The 11,951-nt window shown below is 48.6% G+C and overlaps 1 long non-coding RNA gene across 2 annotated transcripts; it reads right to left on the reverse strand.

Annotated features, from left to right (window-relative positions):
* Window positions 1–928: 928 nt before the first annotated feature.
* On the reverse strand, window positions 929–3,990 carry LOC120680664. 2 transcript variants are annotated; one of them, XR_005677759.1, is made up of 5 exons: window positions 3,467–3,990; window positions 2,577–2,625; window positions 2,367–2,469; window positions 2,158–2,267; window positions 929–1,563 (listed from the first exon to the last, which is right to left on the reverse strand). It is a non-coding gene; the product is annotated as an uncharacterized LOC120680664 (long non-coding RNA). The 2 variants fall into 2 exon arrangements; XR_005677758.1 differs by having other exon boundaries at window positions 929–2,267; window positions 3,467–3,987.
* Window positions 3,991–11,951: the final 7,961 nt, after the last annotated feature.

Raw genomic sequence — 11,951 nt, forward strand, 5'->3', positions numbered from 1 at the left:
CCCTCCCAAGCATAATGTCTCACCTTGTTTCCTTGTCCACAATCCATGTGACTTCTCTGGCCTCTGCCCCAAGTGTTTTCTTTTTTCCAATTGGTTTCCTTTTTCCTCTACTTGGGCTTCCTCCATTGTCGGCCCATCTTCCCTACCGGAAAGACAGCAAGCAAGCCTAAATTCGCTAACGTACGTTACTGTGTGACATGGTCGCTGACCACGTCACGTGTGTCACCGAAGCTGCGTGTCCGCCACTTCCGCCCCTGCAGAGGCCCCACGCTTAATAAATAGAGGTTGCGGCGACGACGTTGGATGGCGCACGGGGAAGCAAGAAAGGGTGGCTTCGGCGTTAGACGATGCGGAGGGAGAAGGATGAAGCTGAAACAAGAGGTGGCAGCGGAGTTGGATGACCCTCCTCAACGGAGAAAATGGCAGCGGGCGGCGTTAGATGGCCAGCAGAAAAGGAGCTTGCCTAGGCAGGGTGCCCTGAGCAGGCAAAGGCATGATTGCCACATGCTAAGGAAATTTTTTTAAATTTTTTTAAAAAAATCAAGAGTAATGCTAAGCTTAAAAAAATGTCCTATAGAAATCCTATTTACGTGATGATAAGGATAGAGAAAAGAAAGAAAACATGATGATGTGGATGGCAATAATCATCCAAGCTGATTTTCAATCAAAAATGAAATTGTCCCACGTGGATGTATCTCCATGTTTGTCAGCATGTAAGTAAGATTTCTGTAAAAAGTTTTATAGCTCTAGCATTACTATAAATTCTGTGAGGCAAAAATCGATAGCACTACGTTAGCATACCACGAGATTCATAACTCTAAGTGGACAGTATCAGATGCAACCTGCGGCCTCACATGCGCCCTGTGCCCTAAGCCCCAAAAGGCTACCAGGGCCCAGGAGATCCGGTGCACCAGTGGCGGCATGTCCCTAGTGAAACAATGAATATATTCTATGAGCTTGTTTACAGCGGTTGTACAGTACCACCAGTACCATCTGGTACCGTTACTTTCTGAATATTCCTAACCATTGATTAAAAGATAATAATAAAAATATATATTTAAAATATAAATAATTAGCCAAGGGTAATATAGTAATTGGTGTACCCTATACTAATACATGTGTATACCATGTTATGTATATACCATTCACCACATATTAATAGATGTATATACCTAGGTCATAGGTCATAGACTGTCTGTTCTAATCTACACACACGCCGCAACGACGCCCCGACTCCGGCTGTCTCGCGCTGCCGCCCTGGCTACACACGCCCTGGCTCCGGCCGTCCTGTGCCGCCACCTCGGCTCCACGTTTGTGTTGTGCCAGCATCGCCACCACTGTGACCCCCCGCAGGCGGCCCTGGCATTGACCCCATCGGGCGCCACCGCCCCCGCCCCTGAAGTGCGCTGCCGCTGGTGCCGCTGAGGGGAGTCACCTTCGTACGCTGCTGCCCAAGGAGCCCCATACGTGTGCCGCCGACACCTCAAATCGTCGGCCCAGGCAGCCAGTCGCCGCTCCTGGTTTCAGACGAAGCCAGACTGCTAGAGGAGAAATAATCTGAACCTGAAAGAAAGAAAAATGGACGTGTTCTGTTCTAATTCCCGCTCTGATGATTTTCATATACTAGATGAGACCCCGCGGCAACTGCTGCGGGGGCTAGGTAGATATACATGTAACCATAAAGAAGTCATTGAGTCGGTTTCTTTCACTGAGGGAGTTCTCTACAGCTAATTTGAACTGCATATACAATATCAAGTACGAATCTAAATAGGTCCCAACCTACATGCTCATTCATGTTAATAGTTCTTCGCTGTACGGAGGAGTAAGCATCTGACTATCAGTTCCAAAATTGACTTGTTGCAAAGCATATATAGCAATAGTCCAATAGATGAAGCCATGGCCGTTTACCTATTCATAAACTGGTTGCAGGCAACATAGAAATCCCTAATCTTTCCTCCTATAGGAAGCAAGTGAGTAACACAATAGAACGTGGAAAATTCAAAGGTACCCTAAGATAGATTTAGTAGCAATGCAACTAAATCCCCTAAAAACATATCATTTATATATTTTTTATAAGCACAAAGGTGCTTATCAAGCACATGAGTCAAACTAAGGTAACCAAATAACCCAAGAATGTGCAGAGAGCTGTGAGCATACCAGCAGGCTGATCTGATAAATAGTGCCGTGCAGACTGCCAAGAGTGCATTAGTGCGGAATGCTATGGAAACTTCATCAAGAAATGAATTAACATCACCTATAAGCATTGGCTGCAATTTAAAACATTCACTGAATTATTTGAGATAAGAACATAGGTCATGCTAACTCATTGTAAGAAACAAAAAGAGCAAGCATAGTACATCACTAACCATGAACTGAGCAAACACGCATGGCCGTCCATGCCGTCGATTTGCCTTCAGTTTTCGCGGGGGGGGGGGGGGGGGGGGGGGGGGTGAAGAAATGATATCAATGCTGAAGCAACCATAGCAGAGAATAGGAATCAGGCCGTAGTCACTATTGGCCAGTGACGGAATGTTTTTTTGGGGGGAAAGCCAATAAAAGTGATCTCTGAAAGTCACCTTGAAGCTACCCTCCAATTGTGTTTTGAGAGTCAGAGTGCTGGACCATCTACATAGAAATTTCAGTAATCTAATCAGCTACACAGATTGAAAAAATATAAGAAGAGATGGTAAAATCATGTATAAGCAGAGTGTAAGTTGTTGTACAAACTACAAACAAACTGGTATCCGATTGCACAATACATGAAGGATGCAACAATCTAATAAATATGTTTACTGCACTGAAGTTTACGAAGAGCATCAACTATCGGCCAAAAGATTAGTGCATTGTATGACAGGTCACTGAGTTTAGTACAATAGCAATTTGTCACCAGGAAACATGACCAAAGACACTACAATTATTTTACCATTCATGTATCCCTCAATCTCTATATAAAGTAATATCACTAACTTGGAGACCAGAGCTAAGCATGTAGCCACAACCGTCAACCCAACTGCATATGCAGCAGTAATTCGTAACCAGCAACCAGAATTTAGTACGGAAAGAACATAGAATTCACTGCAGGTTTAAATCCCAAGCCCGATGCTTAGTAGCCCTTCATGCTTCATTCAGAGTATCCTCGAATCTTGTTTAAAATAAGGACCCATTACTTTCAAACCAATTCAGTGCACCAACCTGTATTAAGATGGATAGCTAGAAACATGTGTTGAATGGGACAGCCGAAAATATCACAAAAAGTTAAACTGAATAAAAAGTAGGTAAATAAAATTGGTTAAGGATAACGCAAAAAATAATCCTGGAAAAAACATCACCAAAAACTACCTGCCTTCATACTTTTCGAAGACTAAAACATGTAATTTCGTTAGAACCAAGCAATCTCTCAGCGCACCCTAATAATGTACACATGCAAACCAAAATATACCTATTGGTATGAGTGTAGATAGGGCACCTGTAGCAGCGGAGATCCTGAAGTCTAAGGCATCATGGAAGCAGTCCAAGCGTTAACAGGATGGTGGGCTAAGGCGACTGATGTGGTGGCAGCCGGGGAGAACGAAGTTTCCAGCGGCAGCAAATGGTCGGCGTCAGTGCAGATCTTCAGGGAACCGAAGGGGAGAGAGTTGGGGCAGATCTGGAGGGGGGTCGAGGGGGAGAGAAAGCTCCGGAGGTAGAGATGCTCATGATCCCCGCGGGTATAGGCAGGAGCCGGATGAGATCGATGTTGCTGAAGAAGAGAAACACTTGTGGATCGGGGGAAGGGGATGGATCAATCGATTGGAGGAGGGCAGAAAGGGGAAAGCGCCTGGGAGATGTGCATGGACGACTAGATATCTGTTAGACCCACTCATCGAACGCACACGATTATGTGGGAAGCAGATAAACAGTGTAACAGTAAAAAAGGGCAAATGTTGTAGTGAACTTTTGAGTCTTCTATAGATTTGTTCAACTACCAGAGGAGATAGATCGTGATCCTATGTCCAGCATCACCAACGCTTAACTCAATGAAATGGCTTCACATCGTCCTATAGAAACAACTAAACCAACGCCAAGGAAGCCAGCTGCTATCTCAAATTGGTTCATGCCAATGACGTTTATACCCTTTCTGAATTTAAAATTAATAATTAATTTAGGTACCGGTGCTACCTGCATTTGGTACCGGTCCCACCATTTTAGTACCGCCTGGTACCGTACCATTGGTACCGTCTATTTTTGCACCGTCTAATTTCGACCCATGAACGGCTCTTATTTTTTCCGACCATTGTAAGTGGACAGTATTTTGTGAGGCAAAAATCGATAGCGCTATGTCAGCATACCTCGAGATTCATGACTCTAAGTAGTTTACTTTATCATTGAATATATTTAAAAATCGATAGCGCTATTTTGTGAGGCAAAAATCGATGCAGTTTACTTTATCATTGAATATATTTAAAAATAGATTATATTTTCATAAATTTGTATTATTTTTTTAATAAGATGAGTGGTCAAATGTGGTACAAAAAGTCAACAGAATGGCAGGTACGTGTCCATCCTTCACCATCCCTCGCTCCTATTTCGAGGGGCGGCTGTCGAACCTGAAGCCAGGCCAGCCTTCGATCACCTTTGCCGTTGAGAATGGCAATTCGTTTCGCCATCCTTACCTTTGCGTGATCGAGCACAGTCCCCGGGTGCTGCCATGCCACGGGCAGCGCGACCCATGGCGTCTTGCTTAACTTAAGGATGAAGGGAATAGACTGAGTAATTAACTCATACTTACTGAGTGTACTTACGCAATTTCGGGGGTTGCGAATCTCCACATGGGTCGCGTCGCAGGCGTGCCGTGTTCGCATGGCTCAAAGCGTCAAAGGCCTGCGGCGAAAGTAAATGCGCTTACCATTACTATCGCACCGGCGCGACATGCGTGCGCGGACCGAGGGAGCGGGGGGGGGACGCGTAGCTGGCGCCCCGTGGATTGAGACGACGCGCCTGGTAGGACCCGTCGCCAGGCGCCGGTTCCTTCCCCTCGAAGAGTTAAATAAGGAACGCCGCCGCTGGCTCCGTCTTCCCATCTCTTGCTCTCTCGTTTAGATCCACGCCCTTGCGCTCGTTCGTCTTCTCCAACTCGTCCGCTCGCCGCGCATGCTGCGTAGTTGCCAGCTCCGTCCCAACACGGAGGACCAGGAGGAGTGGAGGGTTCCCGGAATCGCAAGGGTTCCAGCGCCCCCGCCGGGCTTCATTGTCTTGTTCGCGCCATTCCACGAGCGCGGGCTGGCTACCCCTGCCCATTCGTTCATCCGGGGGTTCCTTCACCATTTCAAGATCGAGCTCCAGCACCTGAATCCCAATGGGATTCAGTAACTATCGGCGTTCGTCGCCCTCTGCGAGGGGTACCTCCAGATCGAACTCCATTTCGATCTCTGGAGGTACTTCTTCGGGATTTATTGTATGAACAAGTCCTCCAGGGACGGCCGCATCATCCGCTACCCCGTCGGCTATGCGTCCATCTATAGCCGAGGCAAGTGTTTCCACCAAGACTACATCCCGATCAAGTGTAACAAGAGCAACAGGGGTTGGCACCCTGAGTGGTTTTATCTGAGAAACCACCCGGAGGGGGCATTCCCCTGCTTCACCGGGAAGGTGTTCGAGGTCGCGCCTGAGTCCTGGAAGAAGTCGCCCAAGGGGGTGATGCTGGCAAGGCTCCGCACCTTGAGGGACACAATTGCCGAGCTGAGGCGGCTCGGTGCCTGTGGGGAGGGCATCGTTGGTGCGTACCACCAGAGGGGTGTTGCGCCCCTAATGGAACGGTGCCTCCCTCTGTGGAAGATGACGGAACAAGCGCTGGCGGAGGATGGGGCGCGCGCGGCCACCGTGCTGGCGCCAGAGTTGCCCAGCGATTCTGAGGTGTCCCAGCGCCTGCAGGACACGCTAGAGGTCAACGTCGAAGACTTCCCCGTTGCAAGCCACCCGCCAATGCTCCCCGGCGAGAGTGACATTAACTTGGTGAGCCTTGTCTCTGCTCTGCTTTTCATTTGCTGGTTTCGCCGCGCTTTCGCGCATTAACCATGTTTAACTTTCCCTTTATAGGGGAAAATCTTATGCACCCGTTCACGCCCGCGTCTCCCCGAGAACGACCCCGCGGCTCAAGAGGGTGCCGGAGAGTCGTCGGTTGCAGGAGCGGCCGCGGACGGCACTTCCCACCAATCGGGGAAAACATCGGGCGACCACCAGGATGACGGCTCTGACGAGGTGCCCTCAATGAGCCTCGAAATCGGCAAGAGCAGCAGTGATGACAACGCCAGCACCCGCGCCACCGACCCCGACGACCCGAAAGACGCGAGATTTTGGGAAAACATTCTCCAAGAGTGTGACGGCCAGGAGCACGCGGGGTCCTCGCTTCCCCAGCACCTGTCAATGGGCGCGTCGTTGATGGCGGGCAGCTCGTCCGGGCCCGCCCCATCGATCCCTCACCGGCCCCGAGCTACCCGCGCCCGCGGCTCCTGCACGTGGGGTGGTGGCGATGCAGTCAAACCCGTCGCGAGCTCGCGTGTGGCCCCTGAGGAGCCAGTTCTGGCCCCGATGTCCGGGTCAGGGGCCATCTTCATCTCGGACGATGGATCAGATGCACCGGGGCCCATCCCTCCACGGGGGAGCCCTGTTCGTCCTAAGCCCGGCGAAGGCGGTGCTGGGCTCAAGCGTCCCCGCTCACCGAACGTCGGTGCGGAGCACGGCGAATCGGGGTTTAGGGCGCAGGCCGACCCGTCTGTGCCCCCGCCTCGGAGGATGGGTAGATGGCGTTTGACGCCGGCTCCCGCCAGGCGACTTCACCATCAGGCGTCAGCCCAGCCGGGCCAGCCTATGAGCAGAACAAGCGAGCAGCAGGCTGCTCGTGTCGAGGACCGTCAGCTGGAGGTTCCGCCGTCTCAGGAGGCGATGACATCATCCCCGGCCGAGGTCGGAGGCCATGGTTCTGATCATGGCGCGCCACCGCCACCAAGGGGGGATGACACCTCTGCGTTGAGCCCTCCCATGGTGGTGGTTGATTGTGCGGATAGTGCGCCCGTGCCACCGGCGTGTGGCGGGTCATCCGGCGATGGGGTTGGTGGCACGGCGCAGCCAGCGATAACCCCGCGGTGGTCCTCGGAGGACGTCACTGGGAACTCCTGGGAGTTGGAGTGTCGAGGGTCTGTCCCTCTCCATTCCAGGATCCCGCCTCTGGCGTTCGCGGACCGGAGGGCGCCTTCGCAGCCTTTCTTTGTTCTGGACGACCAAGAGGAGGCGAGTGTTTGCAATGGTATCCGTGCCAGTGCCGCCGAGGTTCAGCGAGCCATGACCACGGCAATCGAAATCATCAACTCGCGACTGATTCCCTTTGGCACGGTAAGGACTTGGCTGCCCTAAGGCATTCAATCGTATTCTTACCTTCCGTGGCCAACTGTTCATCTCGTTTCTTCTCAGGATTTGATAAATCGTTCGGCGGACAAGTCGCAGTTCATCCGCCGAACCGGCGAGGCGTTGCATCGTCTGAACCAGGAGGTCGAGCTTCGCACCCACCTCGAAGAGCTATTGGCGACCGGGAGGACCGCTCGCCGGGAGGCGGAGGAGGCTCAACTCCTGGGGCTCGCTGCCATTGCCAAATCTAATGCCCAACTCCTGGGGGAGCATGAGCACTCGGCGGTGGAGAATGCCCGGCTCCAGCGGGAGCTTGACAAGTCCGCTTCGGAGAACGCTCGGCTTCAGCGAGAGATCAAGTGTTCCGACGTTGCTCTCCAACACCTTGATGCCGAACGTGGCGCCGCGTTGCAAGAGGCCATCGAGGCCCGGCGAGAGGCGGCATATACCAAGAAGTGCTGGCAAGTGGCCTCGAACCTGGCGGCATCCTACTCCAGGAAGAATATCGGCCTCACGGCGCGGGCGGAGGTGGCGGAGAAGGCGCTCACGGTGATGACCCAGGAGCTCGGCGAGCTTCGCACTACTGTCGATGAGGTGGGTGGCGCACTCGGTGTTCCGCCCGTCGAGGAGAACGGCACGACCTCGGCCACGGCCCGGATCCGCCGGATTGGAGGACGGGTGCATATGATGGCCAGAGAGGGGATCCGGTTCGGGATGCGCCGCCTCTTTGCCATCATGTGCACCCATTATGAGAACTTCGACGTCGCCACCGTTGCCGCCGAAGGTTTCCTGCTGGAGTCGACTGCCGAAGAGAGGGCGGAACTTGAGGCGCGGGGCACAGTGAGATGCTTGTTGACATTCACTAACGCCCCCGATTTGTATACCGCAAGCGCACGGTTCGTGGTAGCTTTTCCCTTAGAGTATTCCCCCAAGGTTTATCAATCTGTGGATCGACAATGAACTTACTAGGGTTTTCTATCTAATCTAACAGATCTATCCTAACATGAAGCATTAATTGCATATAAAAGGTGAACCTTTGATAGATATGAGTGATGTACGAAGGTTGATCTCATCCATGAACATCGGTAAGGATAAAGCATGACCAAAGGCATGACTAAACCTATCACACGCATTCTAGTTGTAGTTCTAGCTAAACGAGTAAGCTCAACATGCATCTCATCCAAAGCCTCTTTAAATCAAAACCTCCAATCCGATCCCTCGATACCCAACCTACTCTGTGGAGACGGCCTGTCACGACGCCCCCCTTTTCAACGGGATACCCTGAAGCAAGTCGAACCCCCTTTGGGTAGATCCGGTATGAACTCCTAGCCACCATAGCTACAAGCGCACCCAAAGCAAGAACGAAATCGAAAGAGGAGAGACATGATCACTAAATAGATCGGATGACATGAAGACATTACTCACATAATAGATTCGTTTGGATCGCCACCACCGCGTATACACCATTGACGACTCCAACTAGCTCATGAACTCCACCATGACACAACCACGCAGGGAGGCCATGGCGGCTAGGGATGGCCTAAGCCATCTCCTAAACAACTTCGAAGACTTCCGGCGGCCGTCGTCTCCCTCCGGTCTTGGCCCTAGGTTTTCGTCGAGTTCTGGTTGGATGGATCCCTCGAGTTGAATAAGGTGCGAGCTATTTATAAGCCGAGGAAGCCACCGGTCGAAGGGGAAGGCAAACCGCCTCAGAAAAGGGCTGGGCCGGCCGGCCCCATGGGCCTAGGCCGGCCGGCCTACCCCTTTTCGGGCTCACCTCGGTCTCATTTTTGGCGTGTAGACTCCTCGCATCTTCTAGGGTTTCTGTCCTTCACGATTGCACCCCTTTGGACGTTGTTATCTTGGAGATATCTTCGAGGAAAGGAAAGGATAGAGAATCCTTCCTTAAATCTTCATTTGCTTTGCTTAATCCCGAAGTATCTGGATCTCATCTTCGTGGGCTTGGTCCTTTGGGCTCTCTTGGAGGATGGATGTGCGTGAATGGGCTTCGAATCAACATGGGCTTTGGTCCTCCATTTTGGGCTTTGGCCCTCGTCTTTCTTCGTGTTAGCGCTGGATCACGGGCCTCGTCATTTCATGCTCTAAAATAGGCCAAAAACCTGCAAAAACGAAGTTCCTCCAAAATATATGTGCAAACGTGAAAATGACCAATAATTAGGCCGGGGTTAGGACGGTTAGTGATTTTGATATTGAATTCATGCCATTATCAAGGATAAACAAGGGATAAAACGGATACTTAAGGAGCGCCAACATTCCCCCCATGCTTAAACCTTGCTCGTCCTTGAGTAAGTCCAGGAGCTTTGCTTATAAAGAAATCAGCGTTGCCCCTCAATGTCCTCTCTGCACTTAGTCATACATAACAAGACATATTGCTCTCTCAAGTATTTAGCATTTAAGTTCATGTTGTGACCGGCTACTTTTTCATTATGGAAGATAGACTAGCAATTAAAGAACAAGCCACAATAATAAATAAATGCAATGCTCTCAAACTTAAGCGAACTTCAAACCTTTACCTTGTTTCATTGTGAAGAGTTTTCAAAAGAATGCATATCAAACATAAGTGAGGTTCTCTTGCAAAAGATCATGGAAATACTCATCTCATCAAGTCGCTCAAGCCTACATTAGATTGTTTTCAACCTATTCTACTCATATATAAAAGTGGAAGGCTTATGTGGAGCTTGGTAGGTAAAAACAATCCTAGCAAAACATTATACTTGAAATATTATCAAACTAAGAGAGAGATCTAATGGAATTACCGAGACTAGTCAAAAAGGCCATTGGAAAGTAATGTTGGAGAGGAAGAAAGATGAAACACACACATTTAGATCGGTGGACATGTGCAAGTGGCAAATGGATGATCCCGAGACACAAATGAAGTTCTCGTTATCGGATTGCACATGGTTGTAAGATTTGAGTATGGAATAATTCTTCAAAGTAACTTGGAAAATTAATGAAACCAAAAAGAACTAAGGAGCATTTTATTCTTCTCTTTTTTTTCTTTTCTTTTCTCCCCTTTTTTTCATTTTTCATTTTTTTCTTTCTTTTTGCTCCTTAGAACTTTTGATAACATAGAATACTTACCCAGCCATCCCCCCATGCTTGAACGAATGCTCGTCCTCGAGTATGAATAGTGGGAGAACCAACTAGCCAGGGTAAGTATCTCAAATTCACCTTCTTCTTCGTAAAACCGCTTGAAGGTGTGTTCCAGGATCAAAACATTTCTCTCCCGCATACTGTCACTACACGAGGATAATCGGTAACGAACAACAAGAACACGATAGTTGATGTACTCTAGGTAAACCATGCAAGAGCAAAGCAAACCCAAAGCCAAGTCACGATTCTATTAGGCATCAAAGTATCTCCGGGGAGCCTTGTCTCCCAAAACTTTTCTTTATATGGTGCCCTTGATTCTTTTGATTCCGTCGAAATGATAATCCATACTCAAATTGGGTTGTAGTCAAGGAGGTAATCACAAAAAGATATTTTTGGTTTAGGGTGGATATCCAGCAAGATTTGTAAAATTCCCGAAGTAGAAACTCACAATGCATGGATGAATAGGCTAGCAAAAAGAAGGTTACACAAAAAAAAAACGGAATGATCAGCTTCTTAGTCTCATACCAAAGAAATCAATCTTAATCCAACTCATCAAAATATATGTTTGCAATCTAAAGGTTTCATCATGAAAGAATATGTATGTATAGGCTTTGGTAGGTAGAACTTTGCAAGAGATTCACAAATATAGATAGCATAGGAATTAAGTTTTCAAATTAAACAATCACAAGGTGTAAGATCATCGGTAGACTTAAATCAAAGAGCAACATAGAATATGTGGGTTTAGAATTTAGTCATTTAACCTCCACAATTAAAAGAGCCGGTATTTAATCATTTTAATTCCATTTAATTGAGAGCAAATGGTCAAGTCATATACAACATAGCATAGGTAAAACAAAGCAGCAACTTTCATCACTTTTCCATAAACAAGAGCATATAAGAATATCATCGTGGTGAGCTCAAGGTGATGGTGGTTATCATTCATTGAAAACAAAAAACAAATCTAGATTGTACTCCTAGTAGCCATGTTATTATAGAGAGAGATATACAAAGGTTGCATCTATTGTTGAAGGCATATATGTACAAGCATTTAGAAAAAGAGAGAGTTGAGGAAGAATTACCGTCCTTCTCGATGCTCGTAATGAAGTGTAGCGCGGCCTCCCCCATACTTAAGCATTGTGCTAAGCATGGAAGAAGAATCATGAGCATCTTGTGGCAACCGTGATTATCTTACTCCATGAGATCTTTCTTCCTTGTCCACGAAATCCTCCCCCATGCTTAGCATGATGCTAGGCGTGGAAGGAGAAGATGGACCATCTTGAAATTCTTGAAGTCCTTCCCTCATGTGTATGAATATTATCTTCAATGTGTCTTCACCTTTGTTGCCTCAATTTCCTTCAACTTCTTCTTGTACTAAGTCATGGTCCCAATCTTTGCTTCTCATTGTCGTCGCCTCCTTCAATTCCTCGTTGTCCCATTGTTGCCTCATCTTCACGAAT

The sequence above is a fragment of the Panicum virgatum genome, chromosome 7N, assembly GCF_016808335.1.
Source record: "Panicum virgatum strain AP13 chromosome 7N, P.virgatum_v5, whole genome shotgun sequence".
Lineage (NCBI taxonomy): Eukaryota > Viridiplantae > Streptophyta > Magnoliopsida > Poales > Poaceae > Panicum > Panicum virgatum.